Here is a 21,626-nt window from a genome sequence, read left to right on the forward strand (position 1 = left end):
AGAGGTACTGATATATGGGGCCTATACGAAGACCTGGACCTGCATAGGCAATTTTCTGTCACGGATGTAGTTCCCATTACGTACTCTAAATCAAAATTACGTACTAAAATCATCAAAATACCGAACATCGGGAGGTACCGTTATATGGGGGCTATACGAAGACGTGGACCTGCACAGACAATTTTCTGCTTTGAATAAGCAATAAAAAAAAACATTCATAGAAAATATCGAAAAGGGAATCACTCGAAATCGAGGAAAGATTCCTCTGGTGAACCAGTTAATTTAATGTCATGTATTGTATCTCTTTTACCTTTAAAGTCCAACTATAAAAAACACAAAACAAATGTCCTTTCTTTTTGACGCCGGACACCCGCTGTTTCGGGTTACATGAAAACTGAACGAGACAATCAAAACAAAAACAAATAAGCCATGTAAACAGGACACGAGCAGTGGATAATCGACATAACGATGCAGTCAGCCGCCAACGATACGGAAAGGCAGGCACACACAGGTAGACAGACAGACAAACAAACAAATCAAATGCATTAATGGCTAACTCTCAAACTCACGTGGAAGAGTGGCAACAAGATAAAGGTATTCAAAATTCAACACTTTCTCCCAGCAAATTAGTATTTCTCACAATATTCTTCTTTAAACTAATGGCAAATCGATTGTATCAGAGAGAGAGGGAGAGAGGGGACAAAGGAGAGAGTAATATAAATAAACAAACATCCGTACTCATCCCATTTGAAATAAGGGAACAAGTGCGTAACCAAAATAAGAAACAAACAATAACAACTAATGCAACAACAATGCACACACACAACAACCGAATATGTACGTCAGCACAAACACCAACAATGACAAGAACTACCAAAACACCAGGGGTATTTGACAATGCAACACCAAAGTGCAGTGCAGTGTTAATGCTAATGGATGCAATGATAGTGACACAGAGGATGATGATGATAATGATGAGAGCGATGGTGAGCCGGCATTGCTGCATTTGTCCCTGTGATGAAAATACGAAAATCCCAGTGGCAACAACAACACCGACCAAAACATCTACGTCTTATTGGCGACATTGATGACGTACAACAACGTGAAACGATAATGACTTCGCAGTTTGAGTTGTCCAAACAATTTCAAATGGGGAAATGAGAGTAAAGAAAAAAAGAGCATTTATTTTTGAGAGATATGGAAAATTGAGTGAAAATGTTGAGAGCGACAGGTAGGGTATTTGAGAGATATTTGAATAATTGATAACAAGTGCATTCCTTAGAGCCATGATATTTGCAGGGCACGGTGTATGGAAACTACAAAATACATATATAATTTTGAGATAACATATGCAAAAGAAGATATAATATGCGGTTAAATATGAATGTATGGAAGTGATTGAGATCTCCTTTTTAGATATCCAATGTCATTGCTATAGGACGTTCAGATGGTCGATTTTTTTATTCTAAACACCGAGACCAAAAGAACATACAATAACCTTTAAAGTTAGGTGTGATGGGATACTTCAAAAATTTAAAGTTCTCATTGAAAGTTACATGGGTACTTTAGGGCATAATACGTTTAGTCCGACATAGCTGTAGAACGCTCTGTAGATATGTAAGGTTTGGCAGGATTTTCAGATAATATTAAGATTCAATTGTTTCATTTTGTATCTCCTGAAATCCAAATATGATGTAAAGTTGGCTTGGACAGCGTACCATTTTTAAAATGGGAATTTCCACTTTATTTTTTTTATTTAATTCAATATTGCGGTATAAAACGTATTATTGTTTTCCCAGTTTTCATATATTAAAAAATATATATTTCAGAAAATAGTTTTTTCTTGAGTCGATTGTATGGGTTTCAATGTTTGTTGCGAGGAGGTGGTTCTGCTGTATAAGTTTTCGTTTTTATATTTTTGGCAACACAAATTTACCGTTCACTCACGTTTCTTGTTTTGTTTCACTGTCAAACATCTTCAGTTTGTTTTGGTCAAAATATGTGCTTTGTTAAGAAAGTGGGTACGTAAAGAAGCTGAATTGGCGATTTTGGAGTGAAGATCATCCAGAAGCATTACAAAGGCTAAAATGCATCCAGAAATGTTAAAGCTTGGTCCGGTTTATGGGCTGGTAACATCATTGGGCCCCATTTCTTCAAACATGCTGCGAATGAGTTGATAATTAAATTTGTTTGCCCGAAATGCACGAGCTTGGCTTGCTTGAAATGTGGCGGTCGATTGGTCGCCTAGTGCGATTTAACGCCTTTAGACTAGTTTTTGTGGGGCAATGTTACTAATCATTAAAAATCATGACAGGCGAGCCTACTTCACTTGACGCATTGTAAGACAAGATTGAGGCACATTCGCGGTCAAAATTTTCATGAAATAATCGTATATATTATCATTCCGTTTGTAACTCATCAAAATAATAATTTTAGACCCAACAAAGCTATACGATATTCTTGATCAGAGTAAAATGTAGCCCTTTCCGTCTGTCCGTCTGTTGTAATTACGCTTCAGTCAAAACGAAAATGAAATTATGCACAGATATGTCTTTAGCCTGCAGGCAGGTCAAGTTCGAAAATGGGTTGTATCGGTCCACGATATCGTATAGCCCCCGTACAACGGTTCCCTCGATATTCGGTATTTTGATGTTATTAGCCACATTTTTCAATGGAATTGTCTGAAATTTTCACATGGAGTTCCTTGCGAGTACTTTACAACCTGAAAAAGAATTTTCTATATAGATCCACGATATCGTATATCCCCCATATAATAGCACCTTCCGATATTTGGTATTTTTATGATTTTAGCCACATTTTCAATAGAAATGTCAGAAAATCCACACAAGGAGTTCCTAGTGCGTACGCAGGGACACGCCTTCGTATAGCCTCCATATAACTGTACATCCCAATATTAGGTATTTTGATGATTTTAGCGAATTTATTCACCGGAGTTGTTTCAAATTTCGTATTTAGAGTTCGTAATGGATACTCCAGACTAAGGCAGAAATTTGTCTGTTCACGTCCAGATTTTGGTATAGCACCCATATAACGGTACCTCCCGCCATTATTCACTGGAATTTTGGTATTTGAAGTTCGTATTGGATACTACAGTCTAAGACAAACATTTTTCTGTCCAGGTCCACGTCTTCGTTCAGCCCCCATATAACGGCACCTCCCGAAATTCGGTATTTTGATGATTTTAGCCACATTATTTACCGGTATTGTTTCTAATTTCATATTTGAAGTTCGTAATTGATACTACAGCTTATGACAGACAATTATCTGAACAGGTCCACGTTTTGGTATAGCCCCCTTATAATGGTACCTCCCTTTATTCGGTCTTTTGATGATTTTAGCTATACTATTCACCGATTTTTCGCATTTGAATATTGTAATGGCTTATGACAAAAGTAGCCTATGTAGGTCCACGTCGTAGTATAGACCCTAATATAATGGCTACGTTCGGTATTTTTAAGATTTTAACAGAATTTTTAACGGATTTTTTTTTTATCTTTTTTTTGGAAAATTGGCAAAATCGTTCTAAATGGCGGAAGGAATTCAAAGATCGGCCCGGCCGAACTTACAGCTTTTTTTACTTGTTTCTTTGTATGTTTAGTTGTTATTAATTCAATGGGTTTATGTTTTTTCCTTTTCATTTTCTAATTGTCCCAATTCCAAACACTGTGCAATCTCTGTAGCTCTTTGCATTATTGACGACTGAATTCTTGAGATGATTTCCTCTAAACAGCTGAGATATTTTGAGACATTATTTGTTTGTGTGAGTACAAGATTCACCCCCTCAAAAATGTGTCTTCTATGCTCAGCTTGTTGTTGTTCTTCCTTCTGCAAGAGACAAATACAAATACTGGGCACATGTTGTAGAAGAAAATGCCAGCAGCAACAACAACATAGTCAACGATGATGATGATGACGACAATGACAAGCAACGTTGAGTGAGTGACATGAAGATCGGTCGCTCACCAGCTCGTGTGCTATGCCACACAAGGGGGAAATTCTTGGAGAGAGTGAATGAGTGCCGTAGCTAAACATCTTCAAAGCCAAGGGGAAACTCAAAAGAAAAGAATTTCTGTTTTTGTTGTCAGTTCTTGTTGCACATTTGCAAAGCAAAGACTTTGGAGACGGAATATCTAGAATGAAGTGATGTGATCGCGCGGTCACGGTGACACAAAAAGTGAAACCAAACAAAAGTAAAAGAATACGCAAATTTAAATAAAATCTAAACGAATTGTTGGATGAAAATAAGTGAGAGAGACGCGTGCGGAAAATTTGCTTGTTATTAGATGTTTTTTGCGAAGTGAGAGAAGATCTTACTCTTGCCTCTCTTCTTGTGTCAAAGAGTGATTTTTCGTTGTTTAATATTTAAAAAGGTAATGTCGTTGTTTTTTCCTTTGCGAAATTTTTATTTTTTGTTTTTTGTGTTATTTAACGAAATAATAATTTTGAAATTTATGTGAGTGTGGCTAAAGCGGACGGCGTAGAAGATCTCGGGACAATCAAAATGACAACAATTTAAAAGAAATGGATACAAAAAACAAGTGACAACAACAACAAAAAACGACAAGTGTAACAACAATAATAAATGTCCATGACTATGGCGATGGGTACCAGAAAGTACCGTCGTCATTGACCGGCCGCCCCAAACCGACCAACCATTTGCAATTTTTCAGTGATTGCTTTGTTCAATGGCAAAAGAATCTTCAATTCCGTGCCGAGTGAATGCTTGCCTAGGCATCGTTTGGAATGTTTGTCAACTTCTTTGAATCAAAACAAAAAAAAGAAAAAAAAAAAACGAAAAATAAATAAAATAAGAAGATATGTTAAATCATTTTATGTTGATTAAATTAAATGAAAAGATTAAAACAACAAAGGAAATTATCATCAAAAACAAAAAAAGATCAGTGAAAATTGAAAATTACCCTTTGATTTATTAAGTGCCTGAGAAGTGCTAATAAAAACGAAAACCAAAACCAAACAGATTTTTTTTTTTGAATAAAATTCCCACATCTGTTAAGCGGAGGATCATAAATCATTGATGCTTTGTGCTCAATTAAAAGTAGACAATAACAACAACAACAAAATAGCAAATATTGAAAAGTGTGTCAATATTGTTTTGGGGAGTCTTTCATTGAATCCCCCTCCACCCTCAACCAATGTGGATTGTGTGCGGTGCTCTTTTTTTTGCAATTTATGTGCGTCACAGTGAAGATTATTTTTAAAATTTTTGTATTTCTTAGAATTCTGTTTTTGGCCCAAAAAGCAGGAAAACCAATTTAGAAATTTTATTTATATTTGAAAATATCAAAAAAAAAAAAAAAAAAACTGAAAACATTTTAAATTATTTTTATGTAAGTATTTGTAATAATAAATAAGAATAATAAATGTCAAATTATAATGGATCCCAATTATATTGGATTCTGTCAGAAAAAATAAGTATTAAAAAAAGAATAATAATTGGAATGTAGATTAAAAATGTTTATGCTACAACAATATGTGTTGGGGGTGTTATAAGTTCAAATGGGCGAAACAGTTGCACGAAATATTCGATCTTGATAATAATACAAAAAAACCAGTAAAGAAAGTCCTAAAGTCGACCGGGGCCGATTTTATGATACCCTACACCACTTTGCTAATTTAGTTGAGCTCCACTTAATAATTAAAAGTTTTTATGGGAGAATTCAATCATACACGCTATGATTATAATTATAATTTCAAATTCAAAGGACTAAATATGCCAAAGCATTTGTATCTTTTAAATTCGGACTTGTATTGCCCATTTGGTGCAAAATTAATTTGAAATCAGATAAAGATATATATGGGAACTATATCCAAATCTGAACCGATCTCGATAAAATTTGGCAAAGATATTTTTGAGCTGTATTTGATATATTTCCCTGAATATCGTTGTTACGGAGTGCATATTACGACTGCGGAGGACAAAAATAACAAATCGGATGAACAATATATATATGGGAGCTATAGCTATATCTGAACCGATCTTCACCGAATTTGGCATACTACCTTCTAGACTTAATTCGGTCGTATGTGCCAAATTCCATCCCATTTGGGCAAATATTAGACGTTTGGTGCACAATAAAAGGTAAATCGGACGAAGTTATATATGGGAGCTATATCCAAATCTGAACCGATCTCGATAAAATTTAGCAAAGGTATTTCTGAGCTGCATTTGATATATTTCCCCAAATATTGTTGTTACAGAGTGCATATTACGACTGCGGAGGACAAAAATAACAAATCGGATGAACAATATATATATGGGAGCTATAGCTATATCTGAACCGATTTCGATCAAATTTGGCATACTTATTTTCAGGCCTAATTTGGTTGTATGTGCAAAATTTCATGCTATTCGGGCTGAAATTACACGTTTGGTGCACAATAAAAGACAAATCGGACGAAGATATATATGGAAGCTATATCTAAATTTTTACCGATTATCTCCAATTTCAATAGGGTTCGTCCTTGGGCCAAACAAATGTTGTTTGCAAAGTTTCATCTCAATCGGATAATAAATGCGACCTGCATTTTGTTCACAAAAATACATGGACAGACGGACGGACGGACAGACGGACGGACAGACGGACTGACATGCATAAATCAACTCAGAAAGTGATTCTATGCAGATCATCGAAAGGAACTATGGGTCTATCTCGTTTCCTTTTGCCTGTTACAAACAAATGCACAAAGGCATAATACCCTGACCACCTTGTGGTGTAGGGTATAAAAATACTGATTTTGCAGTTCCTCTTCAGGAAGCCAACCGATTTGGATGTTCAGCGGATAATATTTAGAGGTTGAAATTTACCATAACATTTGTTAAAGAAACAAAACAACAAATTTTCGAAGCCAGTCGAAATCTGAAGTCATTTTCAAGATCATTTGACCGTTACTTTGGTGCTGATAGCCAATATCATGGATATAAAGAAAAATATTTAAATAATTATATATAGGTATAAGTAGAGCTAGAACTCTTAAATTTAGATTGAGGGGCCCTGATGGAGTGCATGGTAGTTGTACCAAAGGGTTTTTACTACGTTTAGCCCCATTTCGTATCATGTAAACGGTAAACGATGGAGCTGGGTAAGAGCTAAAAACTTGAAATTTGGAATGGGAATCAAGGTTTAGGAGTAAAATCGATGTGAGGAGGTTGTGCTGGAAATGTACATACATACGGAAAGTACTAAACGGTACTAAATCTAGTACATTTGAACGGATGAAATTTGAAATTAACATTATTGGCGGATATGGAGGAAATTTTCTGAATATGTACTTATGTACACGAAAAGTACTAAATGGTACTAAATTTGGTACAATTATGATTTGGGTAAAACGATAGAGATGGAATTCTGAAATTTAGAAATATGATTACTATTGGACTGTATGATGTAGGTAGTTACGAAAATTAGTACTTAAGTGTACTTAATGGTACTAAATTTGGTACAATTTGGATTTGGATGAACCAATAGAGCAGGTATCCTGGAAATTGGAAATAAGATTACTGTCGGAGTGTAGTGTACAATAATACGGTACAAATTGGAATTGTGATTAACCGATGGAGCTGGAATTCTGAAACTTGGAATGAGAGTCACTGATGGAGTGCAGAATAGATGCACCAAAGGATTTTTTTAAATTCGAACTTTATGGTTACGAAAAGTTAGAAAATGGTACTAAACTTTTAAAATGGTGCCATTTGGTATTATTATGTGAGCGGATAGAGCTTAAAATTTGAAATTTCAAGGTTGGAAAGTATGTTCGGTATATGATGGTGGTTTTGGAAATGTGTGCGAACTGTACTAAATGGTACTAAATTTGGAACAGTTTCGCTTAGGAAGAACTGTTGAAGCTGAAATTTTGAAATTTTATTCTGGGGTTGGTGGTTGGTTTGTGATAAAGAGGAGGTTTTGGAAAAGTAGACTACAAGTGAACGAAAAGTACTACATAGTACTAGGTTTGGTACAATTTGGCTATGGATGAACAGATAGTGCTTGAAATCTGAAATTCGATACGAGGCTAGCTGTTTATGTGTAAACTGGACATATGGAGGTGGTTTCGGAAATAGATTTTCGGATAGAGTTGGAATCTGAAACTTGATATGGATGTCACTCTTGGTGTCGGTGGCTGAGACTAGTTGATTTTGGTGCAAAATGTGCAAGATGCCACAAAATGTGCTGTTGGTTCTTGGGATAGAGATGGAATTAAGAAAATATACGAAATCATCCAGAAACGTTGATTATTTATCCAAAATCATCCGCAATTGTGGTTAACTTATCGGTAATTATTTATAAACATATATAAATTACCCGTAACTATCCACAAATGCAGATAAATTATCCAAAATTATTCACAAACGTGAAAGATTTATCCGAAATCCCTCACAAACAAAAATAATTTATATGAGATTCCATATGGATGGATAATTTCGTACAAATTATGTAATTTATCCAAACTTATCCGAAAATCGAAATTGTCCACCAACGTAGGCAATTTATCCAGAATTATTCACAATGGTCCAAAACGAGGATTATTCATCCGAAGTTAATCGCCTAAATTTATCCACATTTGCCTAATTTATCCTTAATCGTGAAAAGTTTATCCGAAAATTGAAGTCATCCATAAACTTGCATCAAATTTATCCGAAAAGTTAAATAATGTACAAAGTTGTATCATTTATCTGAAATTATGAAAGCACTAAGATAATTCACTCACAATTGTCCAAAAACAAGGAATATTTATCCGATCCGACAATCGTCTAACCTAAATAAAATATCTGGTATTTTGGACAATTTATCCGATATTATGAACAACTGATCCGATATTATAGATTATTTTTACGGTATAGAAATTATCTAAAACCGTGCATTTTTTATCCGAAACTATCAATCACAAAGATCATTTATCCGAAATTATCCACTAAGGTTGATAATTTATACAAAGTTATTTGCAATTGACAAGGATAATTTATCCCAAATTATTTACTAACATTGATAATTTATTCAAAATTATCCGGAGTTATCTTTTAAGGTAAATATTTTATTCAATTTATCCAAATAAATCGAAATTATCCACAATTGTGGTAATTTTATCCAAATATCGGATTATCCACAAACTTGTATTTTGTATCCGAAATTTTCAATCACATAGATACTATCTTCGAAATTATCCACTAACATTGATAATTTATCCAAAATTATCCGAAGTTTTCCATTAAGGTAAAAAAATTATCCGTTATTGTAGATCATTTATCTATCGAAATTATCCACAATCGTGAAAAATGTATCCGAAAATCAAATTATCCACAAACGTGCATTAACTGACGAATTTATCCGAAGTTATCCACAAATATAAATTAATTATCTGATATTATGGATAATTTAACAAACCCCTTGAAATATTCTACAATCGTGGAAAATTTATCTGAATTCGAGATTGCTCACAATTGGCCAAAATGTAGTTAATTATCCGGAATTATGGACAACTTATCAAAACTCACCAAAGTTCGAAACCAACAATGTTGTTTTTAATTTATTCGAAACTACCTTAAACCCAAAACCTGGATAGTTTCCAAAAACCTGGATAGTTTATTGCAAATTATCCACCAACGAAATAATCCAAATCCGTTTGGCAAACGAATATTTGCACATTTTGGAAATTAAAAAAAATATTAAATATTATCTATTATTTTTATTAATTTCTTATTTTACTACACCCCAATACACATTTATCTTGAATTCACAGTTCCTCACACACACACGCACACACAAACAAACATGTCCACATTCACATGTAATGTCATATGAAATGCACACTCAAATAGTTTTGCCATTATTGCTCCTTAGGGCAAACAACCAACCAACCAGCCGACCCACCGACCGAACGAACGACAATCATCCAGCTATCGAGCAGAGAAAGTTGTCGAGGAATGAAATCCATTAAAAATTTACACTTGAGGCAAATTACTCAATTATCTTTAACAGCATTTTCTTTAGGTGAAAATTGAATTTAAGCCACAGGCAGGATGGAAACCTTACGAACGAAAGAAAGAAGCTTACGAGAAATGAATGACTCTGACAAATACGGAGGAGCAGTCATACAACGCCTCCGATGTGGTTGCTGGCTGATGTTGTACGGATGTCATACAAATTGCACCACAAACTATTACAACTGGTGTCACAACAACACAAACATCCTCCTAGCCTGCAAGGAGGTTTGATGGGGTATTGTGTATGAATATTGCGTTGTAGTTGCACATCCTTAGAAGGCATCTCGGAGGCTGTAACCCGAAAAGGGAAATCGTATAAATTCAATTATGGCTTTGAAACCCAGAATGATGAGATATCATTTGGAAATGTGTTTTAGTTTTAGGTATTGATGCTATGACGGAACTATCATTGGCAAAGTGATTCAAATCGAGACATCCGCTATTATGACAAATGTGATTTTGGGCGAAATATGTTAGGCAATGAAGCCATTGAAGTTCCAGCGATAAACAAACACATAAATCTTGGCTACAGAATGTTGATGCTGTGCAGAATGTTAAGGCAATTTAAGAGAAATTTAGATAATTTTTCGTGGCACTCACAACACATAACCCCCTCAAAGTTGCTGTTAAATTTGCAAGGAGTAAAGGAGAGCTAACATAACTCCTTTTCAATTCAATCATCACACAATTCAATCATCAATCATCACATCAACACATTTAGCTTTACAACAGCAACAATTACAGCCATCTCCACTCACGAATCTCAAATCTCAGTTGTGACACAAAACAGAGAAATTGGAAGAAAAATTTCATTTTCATTTTGGCCAATCTCCGCGCGTATGAAACGTACGTTGTGGGATACGTTGTTGTTTGTTGTGGAGCGTAGAACGACAGGGCATAATGAACATGAATACAGAGAAAAGAACAGATGGATGGATGGCTCACTAGATGATGGCCGCTGTGTGACAGGATGGTTGGATGTCTGGCTGGCTGGTCGATTGTATTGTGGACCCTTTTTCCAACTTTACGTAAATTGTTTATTTTACTCTCAGTTATTCAAAAATTTGATCCGTAGAATTGTGGGACATGCGCCCAATTGAGGGTTTACAAAAATGTTAACCCTTATTTAACATTGATTTATTCGTCAATGGTAACTTATTTTCCAAAAGGCGATAACTCTCGTTCAATGCATAATTTAAAAAAATTATCCACGTTCGTGGATATTTTTTCGCGTTGGTGAATAATTAAGGATAATATATCAACGTTTGTGGATAATGAAGGATAACTTGTCCAAGTTTGTAAATAATTAAGAATATATTATTCCCCCTTACGGATAATGAATCATAAATTATCCAATTTGTGGATAATTAAGGATAAATTAACCTCTCTGTGGGTAACTAAGGGTTGATTATCCAAGTTTGTGGATAATTAATGATAAATTAGCCACGTTTGTTGATAATTAAGTTTCCTTTGTGTATAATTAAGGATAAATTATCCATTTGTGGATAATTAAGAATAAATTATCCACATTTGTGGTTAATTAAGCATAATTTATCCAGTATGTCGATAATTTAGGATAAGTTATCCACTTTGTGAATAATTAAGGCAAATTATCCACTCTGGCGATACTTAATGATAAATTCCACGTTTGTGGATAATTAAGGATAAATTATCCACTCTCTGGACAGTTAGGTATAAATTATCCTCTCTCGGAATAATTAATAATAAATTAGCCAATTCTGTGGACAATTAAAGATAAATTATCCACGGTTGTGGATAATTAAGTTCCCATTTAAGGATAATTTATCCAATTTGTGGATGATTTAGGATAAATTATCCAATTTGAGGATAAGTAGGTATAAATAATAAGGGTTGATTATCCAAGTTTGTGGATAATTAAGGGAAAATTATCCACTCTGGTGATAGTTAATGATAAATTTGCCACATTTGTGGATAATTAAGGATAAATTATCCACAAGCGTATAAGTTATCGACTTTGTGGATAAGTAAGGATGGTTTTAATGGTTAATTATCCAAGTTTGTGGATAACAAAGGATAAATTATATACTTTGTGGATAATTAGGGATAAAATATCCGTCTTTGTAGATATTAAAGGATCAATTATCCGTGTTTGTAGATAATCAAGACACACATTTGTGAATAAATAAGTATACATTATTTACACTTTGGATATTTAAGGACAAATTATCCAGCCTTTGGATAATTACGGAAAAAATTATTCACGTTTATGGATAATTAAGGATAAAATATCCATGTTTGTGTATAATTAAGGATCAAGTATCCAAGTTGGTGGATAATTATGGATACAAGATTCACGTGTGTGGATAACTAAGGATATTTATCTATGTATGTGGATAATTAATAACAAGTTATCCACTCTGTGTATAATTAAGGATAAATTATCCAATCTGTGGATAATTAAGCTTCAATTTTGTGGATAATTAAGAACAAGTAAAAAGACATTAAGTTCGGCCGAGCCGAACCCTCCACCATTAGGTACCTGGATATGCAATGTTCTGCCACCGGAGCTAGAACCTGTTATGAACTTCAAATACGCATTTTTAAACAAACCCATGGAAAATGCGGCAAAAATCATTAAAATACTGAATATCGGGAGGTACACTTATATGGGGGCTGTATGAAAACGTAGACCTATTCATATAATGTTCCGTAACTGAAGAACCCATTACGAACTATAAATGACAATTTTTGGACAAATCAGTAACAAATAGTAACTAAAACCAAAATAACGAATATCGGGAGGTAACGTTGTATGTGGCTAGACAAAAATTTGGATCAATATGTACAATGTTCTGCCAACGGAGGTAGAACCCATTATGAACTACAAACACCAACTTTAGACAAATCTGTGAAAAAAAGTGGCAAAAATAATATTGAGAGGTACCGTTATATGGGAGCTTTACAAAAGCGTGAACCTATACATACAATGTTTCGCCACTGGAGCCAGAACCCATTATGACCACTAAATTCCATTTTTATCAATCATCAAAATATCGAATATGGGGAGGTACCGTTATATGGCGGCAATTCCAAAACGTGGATCGATATATCTCAATTTCAATACCAACCATCCTAGAGGCTATATGACTGTGCCATATTTTATTATATCGACTATTAACGTTAAGGTATTCCATTTTTAAAAATTCAGATTAATTATCCACGTCCTTTTTTGGTTTTTGAATAGGAATTCAATTGTCACATCCTCCTTCAAACATTCACTTTATATCCCCCCACAAATTGGGGGGTTAAACAACACAACCGTGTGTGTACGATTTTCGTGTATGTACCCCAAATGAATAGAAGCAACGTTTGGTTGACTGGCTCGCTGGCAGCTTGTAATTGAGAACACGGAGCAGAGAGCAAATGAATGCTGTTTTGTTGTCCTACAACGCTACCCCCAGTGCTCCCCCACCTCCGCCCTTATCCTTCAAATACATCAACAATTTAGGTGTTGTACGAGTATAACGGTACATCTTTGTGACTGGCTGCTGTATATCTACTCTCTATGGCTGTTGTTGTTGTTTTTGTTGGGATGCTCTTCTGTCTTTCTGACCAAGGGGAGACATAAGTCTCGCGCTGAGATCCTGACTGAATTCAGTCTTTCTATTGAACGCGTCGCGAGTGTTGGTAAAATGAAAAAATTGCTCGAATAGTCCGTCGAAATTGAATTGAAAAATTACAAAATCCACACACATACACACACACCAATATAAAAAGGTGCTTCTTGGCCAGCAAAAAAGGCTGGAAAAAAAATAGAAAATTTTTGCAAAAAGCTAATTTTGTGTATAGAAATCCAAGAAATTTGTGAAAATGTTTGCGATTCCAGTTAATGATATTAACAAAATGCCCGGTTAAAAAAATGAAAAAAGTAATTATTTTATTTGAAAATGAAAAAATTCTCAAGAAAAAAAATTTGTGTGTTATATCAAATTGAAGAAAAGTGGTGAAGAAAATTTTTTCCAAGCTGCAGGATAAAAGAAGAAGAAGAAAAAAATCTGAACCCTGCAGCCTCCTCTCTACATGCCCTGCTGACATCTCCTCTCCTCCGTGCGAATGGAAGCACCCCCAGCATCACAGGTCTAACGAGGATACATAGTATACTGTGATGTTGGCTGCTGCCGCTTCTGCCGTTGCAAAAGGCAAAGGACTGCTTCGGGTTGTGCTCCACCAGCTCCATCGTCTGGCAGCCTCCATGGTGTATATATTACAATATAATCTGTATCTATATTTCCGAAATGTAAGAGCGCTCTTTCATCTTCATCTCTGCTGTGCTCCGCATCCGACAGAGCAAATAAATGCAGGCTTCGTTTTTCGGCATTTGGGATGTTCATGCTCGGTCGTATGTTCGTTTGTTCGTGTGTATGCGGTGCGGTGTCCTGCTACTGTATTTTGGTAACACAGGCAGCAGGCAGCGTTCGGTCGTTCGTGTGTTTCGGCTATTGTTGTGGTTGTGGCTGAGTATCTCTGCCAGCCAGCCAAACAGCCAAGCAGCCGTGCGCAAGTTGTATTCTATTATATCCCGGATTGTACGATTTGCGTCGTTTCATTTTCAGCCCCGTATTTTTGTTGTTGTTGTTCTTCTTCTATTCTTTTTCGTTGTTTGCGTTTTTGTTGTTATTTTCCATTGTCGTTTTATTTTTCTTCTGCCTTGCCTCTAACATTTGGGAGGCTGTTTCTGTTTCTTCATCTTCTGCTTCTTCTTGGGATACAACAAATGAAAAAGAAAATAACTCCCCGGCTCTCATTCTTAGGTTTTGTGTCCAAGATTTTGATGATTATTTTTGGTCTGTCTCAATGTAAATGGGGTTGTTCGAAAAAAAAGTCCAGACGACATTGTTATTATAATTATCTATGAATTCGATTTTAATTTTTGTTGGGGAAAATTTGAAAATTGTTGAAAAAATTGGGAATATTATCAGATGTAGAAGGAGGATATTTGAAATAGAGACAATAGTTTTATATATTTCCTCTAATCGCATTTGAGATACATACTTTTTCCATGTCAGTGCAGTGGGTTCATAAATCTGGGCTTGCACTATTTTTTCAATACTTCAAAATAGCTAAAACGTAATGTTTGCAAATTTCTTGGAAATTGCTCAACTCCTTTAAATAAACTCCATTACCGTGTTTAGCTATTATTTGTAATGGCATTACATACCCTTAAAATCGTCGTATTTTTTTCTGCACAAAACTATTGATAGAGACGAGTTTCAAAAATATTGCAGCGATGTGAAGTTTCCTGGGGATGCATCTTTTTTAAGGTCTTTATCGAAAATACCAATATTAAAGAAATTTAAAATAATACACCTATCCTCACGAGAAGTCCAATCGCAAAATATAAATACTTTACCTTATCGGTGTTATTAAGGAAAGTTTTCGGTTCTCTTAGAAGGAATTTTGGAGGTTGTAGGTACATTATCCATTTTATTTAAATAATTTAGATACATTCTCATATGCAACTCCATGTTGCAGATGTATTATCCATGATGTTTGAATAACTCGAATGCATTATCCACGTTTTTGGATAAGTTAGATATATTATCCACGTTTTGAATGAGTTAGATATTTTATCCATGTTTTTTGGATAACACATTATTTACGTTAAAGATACATTTTCCACATTGCAGATACATTATCAACGGCGTAGATACATTATCCAAATTGTAGATACATTATCCACGCTGTTTGGATAAGGCAGATAGATTACCCATGTTGTTTGGATAAAAATTTATTCACGTTACAGATACATTTCCGCATTGCAGATACCTTTTCAACGTTGTAGATACATTATTCAAATCGTTGATATATTAGCCACATTATAGATAGATACAACTCGAATGCATTATCCACGTTTTTGGATAAGTTATATCTATTATCCAGGTTTCGGGTTAGTTAGATATTTTATCCACATTTTCCACATTGAAGATACATTATCAACGTCGGAGATATATTGTCCAAATCGTAGATACCATATCCAAATTGTAGATACATTATCGACGCTGTTTAGATATTGCAGATACATTATCCACCCTGTTTGGATAAGGCAGATACATTTTCCATGTTGTTTGGATAACACATTCTTCATGTTATAGATACATTTTCCACATTGCAGATATATTATCGAAATCGTAGATGCATTATTCAAATTGTAGATACATTATCCACGCTATTCTGATAAGGCAGATACATTACCCATATTGTTTCGATAACAAATTATTCACGTTACAGACACAATTTCCATATTCTCGATACATTATCAGCGATGTAAATACATTATCCAAATCGTAGATACATTATTCAAATTGTAGATACATTATCCACGCTGTTTGGTCAAGGCAATTATCCTAGGCACTATCCTAGCTTTTTTTAATTGGGATTATTATCTGGTTTTTGGTTGGAATATTGGAGATATATTATCGCGTTGTTGGGATATCGTAGATACATTATCCATGTCTTTAAATGACGAAGATAAATTTTCCATGTTGTTTGGATAACACATTATCCACGTCGTAGATACATTATCCAAGTTATAGATACATTATATACGTTATAGATACATTTTTCATGTCATAGATAAATTATCCATATTGTAGAGATCAAAGCGTTTGGATAACTCAGATAACGGATCCATGCGCAGATAACGTATTTTTTGGATAACATAGATACAAAAGCAATGATTTATTTGGATATCGTAGATATATGATTTAAATAACTTAGATATTCTAGCCACGTAGTTTGGATAACATAGGTACATTTCCTATGCTTTTTGGCTGATTCAGGTTGATTGGATAACGTAGATACATTACATATGCTATTTGACTAACGCATACAAATTAAGGTTGTGGGGATAACATAGATCACTGTTCACATTGCTTAAAAATGGATATACATCATCCACGTTGTAGATGCATTTTGCACCTTGTTCAGTTTTCTTAGATATATAATCTACGTTCTTTGGATAATTTAAATACATTGTCAATGTCGATTGGATAATGTAGATATATTATGCACGTAATTTGAATAACATCGATGCATTATCTTCGATTTTTGTATAATTTAGATCAGTGCTCGCCAACAGACCACTCATGAAAAATTCGCCGCACCCCGTACACAATCGCCTACGATCGGTAAATTCACAGACAGACAGAACTGTTCGCTTGTTTACCAACAACAAATTTGATGTGCAGAGAGTCAATAGCTGTTCAGCTCTCTCTCTCTCTCTCTCTCTCTCTCTCTCTCTCTCTCGATGTTCATATCTGTGAAACTTACCCAATTGAAGCTTTTTTTATTGGTAGTGCTTGGATAGCCCGCCAAGTTTGGATAAGTTAGTCTTTTTTAAGTAACGTGGGCAATACGTTTTGTCATTCCGTTTGTAACTTTTCGAAATAATCATTTTGGACCCAACAAAGTATATACATATATTCTTGATCAGCGTAGGATTCTAAGTCGTTATAGTCCTGTCCGTTTAAGCGGCATGAGAAAGAAAGCTAAGATTTTGCATGCAGTTGCATTTTGTCTGCCGACAAGTCAAGTTCGAAAATGGACGATATCGGTCAATGTTTTCATATAGCCTCCATATAAGTGCACCTTCCCATATTCGGTATATTAACGATTTAAGCCCCAACTTCTAAAGGAATAGTTTAATATTTGGTATTTAGAGATAATAACGGGTTCAACCCCATATAAACGTACCTCCTCATACACGATCTTTTGAAGATTTTAGTCACATTTTCTTAAGAAATAATCTAAAATTCGGTATTTAGAGTTAATAACGGGTTCTACCTCTTCTGGCAGAATATCGTCTATATAGGTTCACGTTATCGGATTCGTTTTCCAATATTAGGTATTTTGATGATTCTAGCCACATTTTCTAATAAAATGTCTTAAAATTCTATATTTGGATTTTATAAAGGGTTTAACTTCTCTAGCAGAACATTTTCTATTCAGGTTGCCGCTTTTCTTTTACCCCCATCCTTACTTTCCAGTGATCGCACCGGCCAAACTTAACTACTTTTTTACTTGCTGAGTTTAGTTTACATTTCCGTGTTTTGGATAACTATTTATAGCCTACACCACAAGGTGGTCAGGGTATTAGGTCTTTGTTCATTTGTTTGTAACAGGCAAAAGGAAACGAGATAGACCCATAGTTCCTCTTGATGATCTGCATAGAATCACATTCTGAGTCGATTTTTGCATGTCCGTCGGTCTGTTTGTCCGTCTGTCCATGTATTTTTGTTAACAAAGTACAGATCGCATTCATTGGGCAAGGGCGAACCTATTGAAAATTACAGATAGTCTGTCAAAATTTAGATATAGCTCCCATATATATCTTCGCCTGATTTCAATTATATTGTGCGCCAATTGTGTAATATTCGTCCAAGTAGGATGTTTTCCGGCACTTCTGGCCTGATTCAGCCTAGGAGCAGGTACTTCAAATTTGGTGAAAATCGAAATCAAGTTTTATCGACTTGGATTGATTTGGATATTGGTTCCATATATATCTTCATCCGATATGTACTGAATCGAAGCGATAAATACCTTTCAAATTTTCATGGTTTGCATAATTTAATCACCATTCCCGTATCAGATATATAACTTTTTCGTTTCATTTGGATGCAGTGAATTATTTATTAAACGAAATTAAATGCTATATTGTCTAAATAAATGTTATATTCTCTAGTTTGTTACAGACGTACTGACAAGACCATAACCTCTTTGGAGTACAGTGGTCGGTATTTGAAAAAATTATTGAAAATCAAATTATTAAAAACTTTTCACGAATTGCTGTGTCGTGAAAAGTTTTTAATAATAGCTGTGTTCAGTTAATATTCATTAAAACCTTAATAAACATGATTAAGAAAAATCTATCGAAAAAAATCAAAACTCCAACATACAAATGGAAGGACACATAGACAGGTTAGTCGTAAAGAAGAAATATAAACAATACAACATTTGTTTGAGAGTGTGTATATGGGTTTATTAAAAAAAGCAGAGTAAAAACTGGAGATATAATGAATTTCTGAAAAATAAAATATTTTATCCTGGCAAAGGATTCCATGAAAATGTATTCCAAGGTATACACTGGACATAATGGATATTTCAATGGAATGGCAATCGCTTCTCCACAATTACTTTGCGATAACGAGTTGTATTTGATATGAATGTTCATTTCAATGAAATTCCAATTAAGGGAAATTGAGATAGTTTCAAGTACAATCGGCGCATTTAGTATCATATGTTTCCTAAACTAATAAATAGTTTGAACAGGGTTGGCATTTTTGTTAGAGATACCATAGTTTTTTTGTGTGCCACCAATCCTCATCAGTTCCCTTGGTTTTTGTCAGGGGTTATTCTCCCTAAGAGTTATTTTAAAATAACCCCCGTGACAAAAACTTTTTACCCAAGTGACGAGATCGTAAGCTCAATAAGTTCGGTTGGAAGATTTAGAAGAATTGTCAAAAGAATTTTAGTTTAATTCAATTAGTTGGTTAAATATCGATTATATATATCTGAACATATTTAATAAATATTGTTATACCCTCCACCATACTATGGAGTGTATATTAACTTTGTCATTCCATTTGTAACTCCTCGAAATACTCATGTCAGACCCAACAAAGTATATATATTCTTGATCAGCGTAAAATTCTAAGTCGATTTAGCGATGTCCGTCCGTCTGTCTGTCTGTTGTAATCACGCTATCTTTCGAACGAATTAAGATAGAAGGCTAAAATTTTGCACACATGTTTATTTTTTCAGTAGGCAGGTTACGTTCGTAAATGGACTATGTAGGTCCACGTTTTCATATAGCCCCCATATAAATGTACCTCCCGATATTCGGTATGTTGATGATTTTAGCGACATTATTCACCGGAATTGTTTCAAATTTGGTATTTGAAGTTCGTAATGGATACTACAGCCTATGACAGAAAATTGTCTGTGCAGGTCCACGTCTTTGTATAGCCCCCATATAACTGTACCTCCCAAAATTCGGTATTTGATGATTTTGGCGACATTATTCACCGGAATTGGAATATTTGAAGTTCGTAGTGGATACTACAGCCTATTACAGAAAATTGTCTATGCAGGTCCACGTCTTCGTATGTGCCCTATATATCAGTACCTCCCTATATTCGGTATTTTGACGAGTTTAGGTACAATATCCATCGAAATTGTTTGAAATGTCTTATTTAAATTTCGTAATGGATGCTACAGCCTCTGACAGAAAATTGTATGGCTGGTCTTCACACACCTCCGATATAACGGTACCTCCCTATATACGATATGTTGATAATTTTAGCTACATTCACCATATATTTCAAGTTATCGAATTCGAATATGGTAATAGCTTATGACAAACAATGCCTTTATAGGTCCACGTCGAATAAACCCCAATAAAACGGCTATATTCGGTATTTTTAAAATTTAAACAAAATTATTTTGAAAATTTCCAAATTCATTCCAAATGGTGGAGGGCATTCAAAGTTCGGCCTGGCCGAACTTACTGGTTTTTAACTTGTTTTGATTTGTCATCAACATGACAGACATATGAAATACATGAGACATGTGATACTACCACTTGCAGATACTTTCTCCCACCCAAAATTGATAGCGAATATAAAATTGTTAATCTTACACTAGGCTTAGTTTGGGTGATGTAGATTCATACAACGTAAGTTTCTGCAAAATATTGGCTAGGGATCTATTAAGATTACTTAGACTTAGGACATTTATACTAGAGTTATGAAATTTAAAAACCTATAATTAGAGAACGAACTTCAATATTTAAACTATGATTTTAAAAATAGATCAACTCATCTGAATACTTTAAGCGATTCGTTCTTGGTAGTCAAAAGGGGTGGTAGATTTGATCAATTGTTTTTTTTTTTTTTTTGTTTTGGTGGGTTGGTACCTCATTCACTGTGAGTTGTTCTAAATGGACAGACATAAACAATCGAATCAGAATGTGATGCTATGGAGATAATCCAAATCATATGGGTCCATCTCGTTTCCTTTTGCACAAAAACAGAATACTCCCAAAGACATAATGTATGATAACAATACCCTCTAGGGATCTTCTATAGGTGGAAGAGCTTCTGATGACTTTCTATGAATATAGGAAAAGAGGTGGTAAAAGTACTGTCAAGTAATACTTTAAGGGATATTTTATTCGGGGTCTGGAATCCTTCTTGGGATAGGGTGGTATTCTTTTATCTGTACAGGGTGAGATGAAATAACTGCAACAAAGTCAATCGCAATAGTTTTTACATTTTTTGTAAATTTTACTGAATGAAAGCAAAAAATGTCGGAAATATCATCAAATTTTAGAATAAATTTAGATTTGCTCGAATTGGTCACCTTTGGCACGAATTATGACTTCAAACGGTCAATAAAACCTACCCGAATGTTGCTCTGCGGTAAACCAACGTCCAGGCGAAGCAGCTGATACAAGATTCTTGAAAATTTTTTTTAAGGTTGGTACTAAACTTCTAAAATCGTACCAATCGGTATTATGTGAACTAAAAAAGCTAAAAAATTTGTTATGAGAATCAAAGTTGCAAAG

The 21,626-nt window shown here is 34.6% G+C and overlaps 1 protein-coding gene across 1 annotated transcript in view; it reads left to right on the forward strand.

Annotated features, from left to right (window-relative positions):
* The first annotated feature begins 4,100 nt into the window (after positions 1-4,100).
* LOC101891328 (tyrosine-protein kinase receptor) overlaps positions 4,101-21,626 on the forward strand; it is a 45,095-nt gene continuing 27,569 nt past the window's right edge. Inside the window, exon 1 of the mRNA XM_005176933.4 lies at positions 4,101-4,391. The gene's annotated coding sequence lies outside the window, so the exon portion shown is untranslated. The remainder of the gene's footprint in view (positions 4,392-21,626) is intronic.

Source organism: Musca domestica, unplaced genomic scaffold, assembly GCF_030504385.1.
Source record: "Musca domestica strain aabys unplaced genomic scaffold, Musca_domestica.polishedcontigs.V.1.1 31, whole genome shotgun sequence".
In the NCBI taxonomy this organism is placed as follows: domain Eukaryota; kingdom Metazoa; phylum Arthropoda; class Insecta; order Diptera; family Muscidae; genus Musca; species Musca domestica.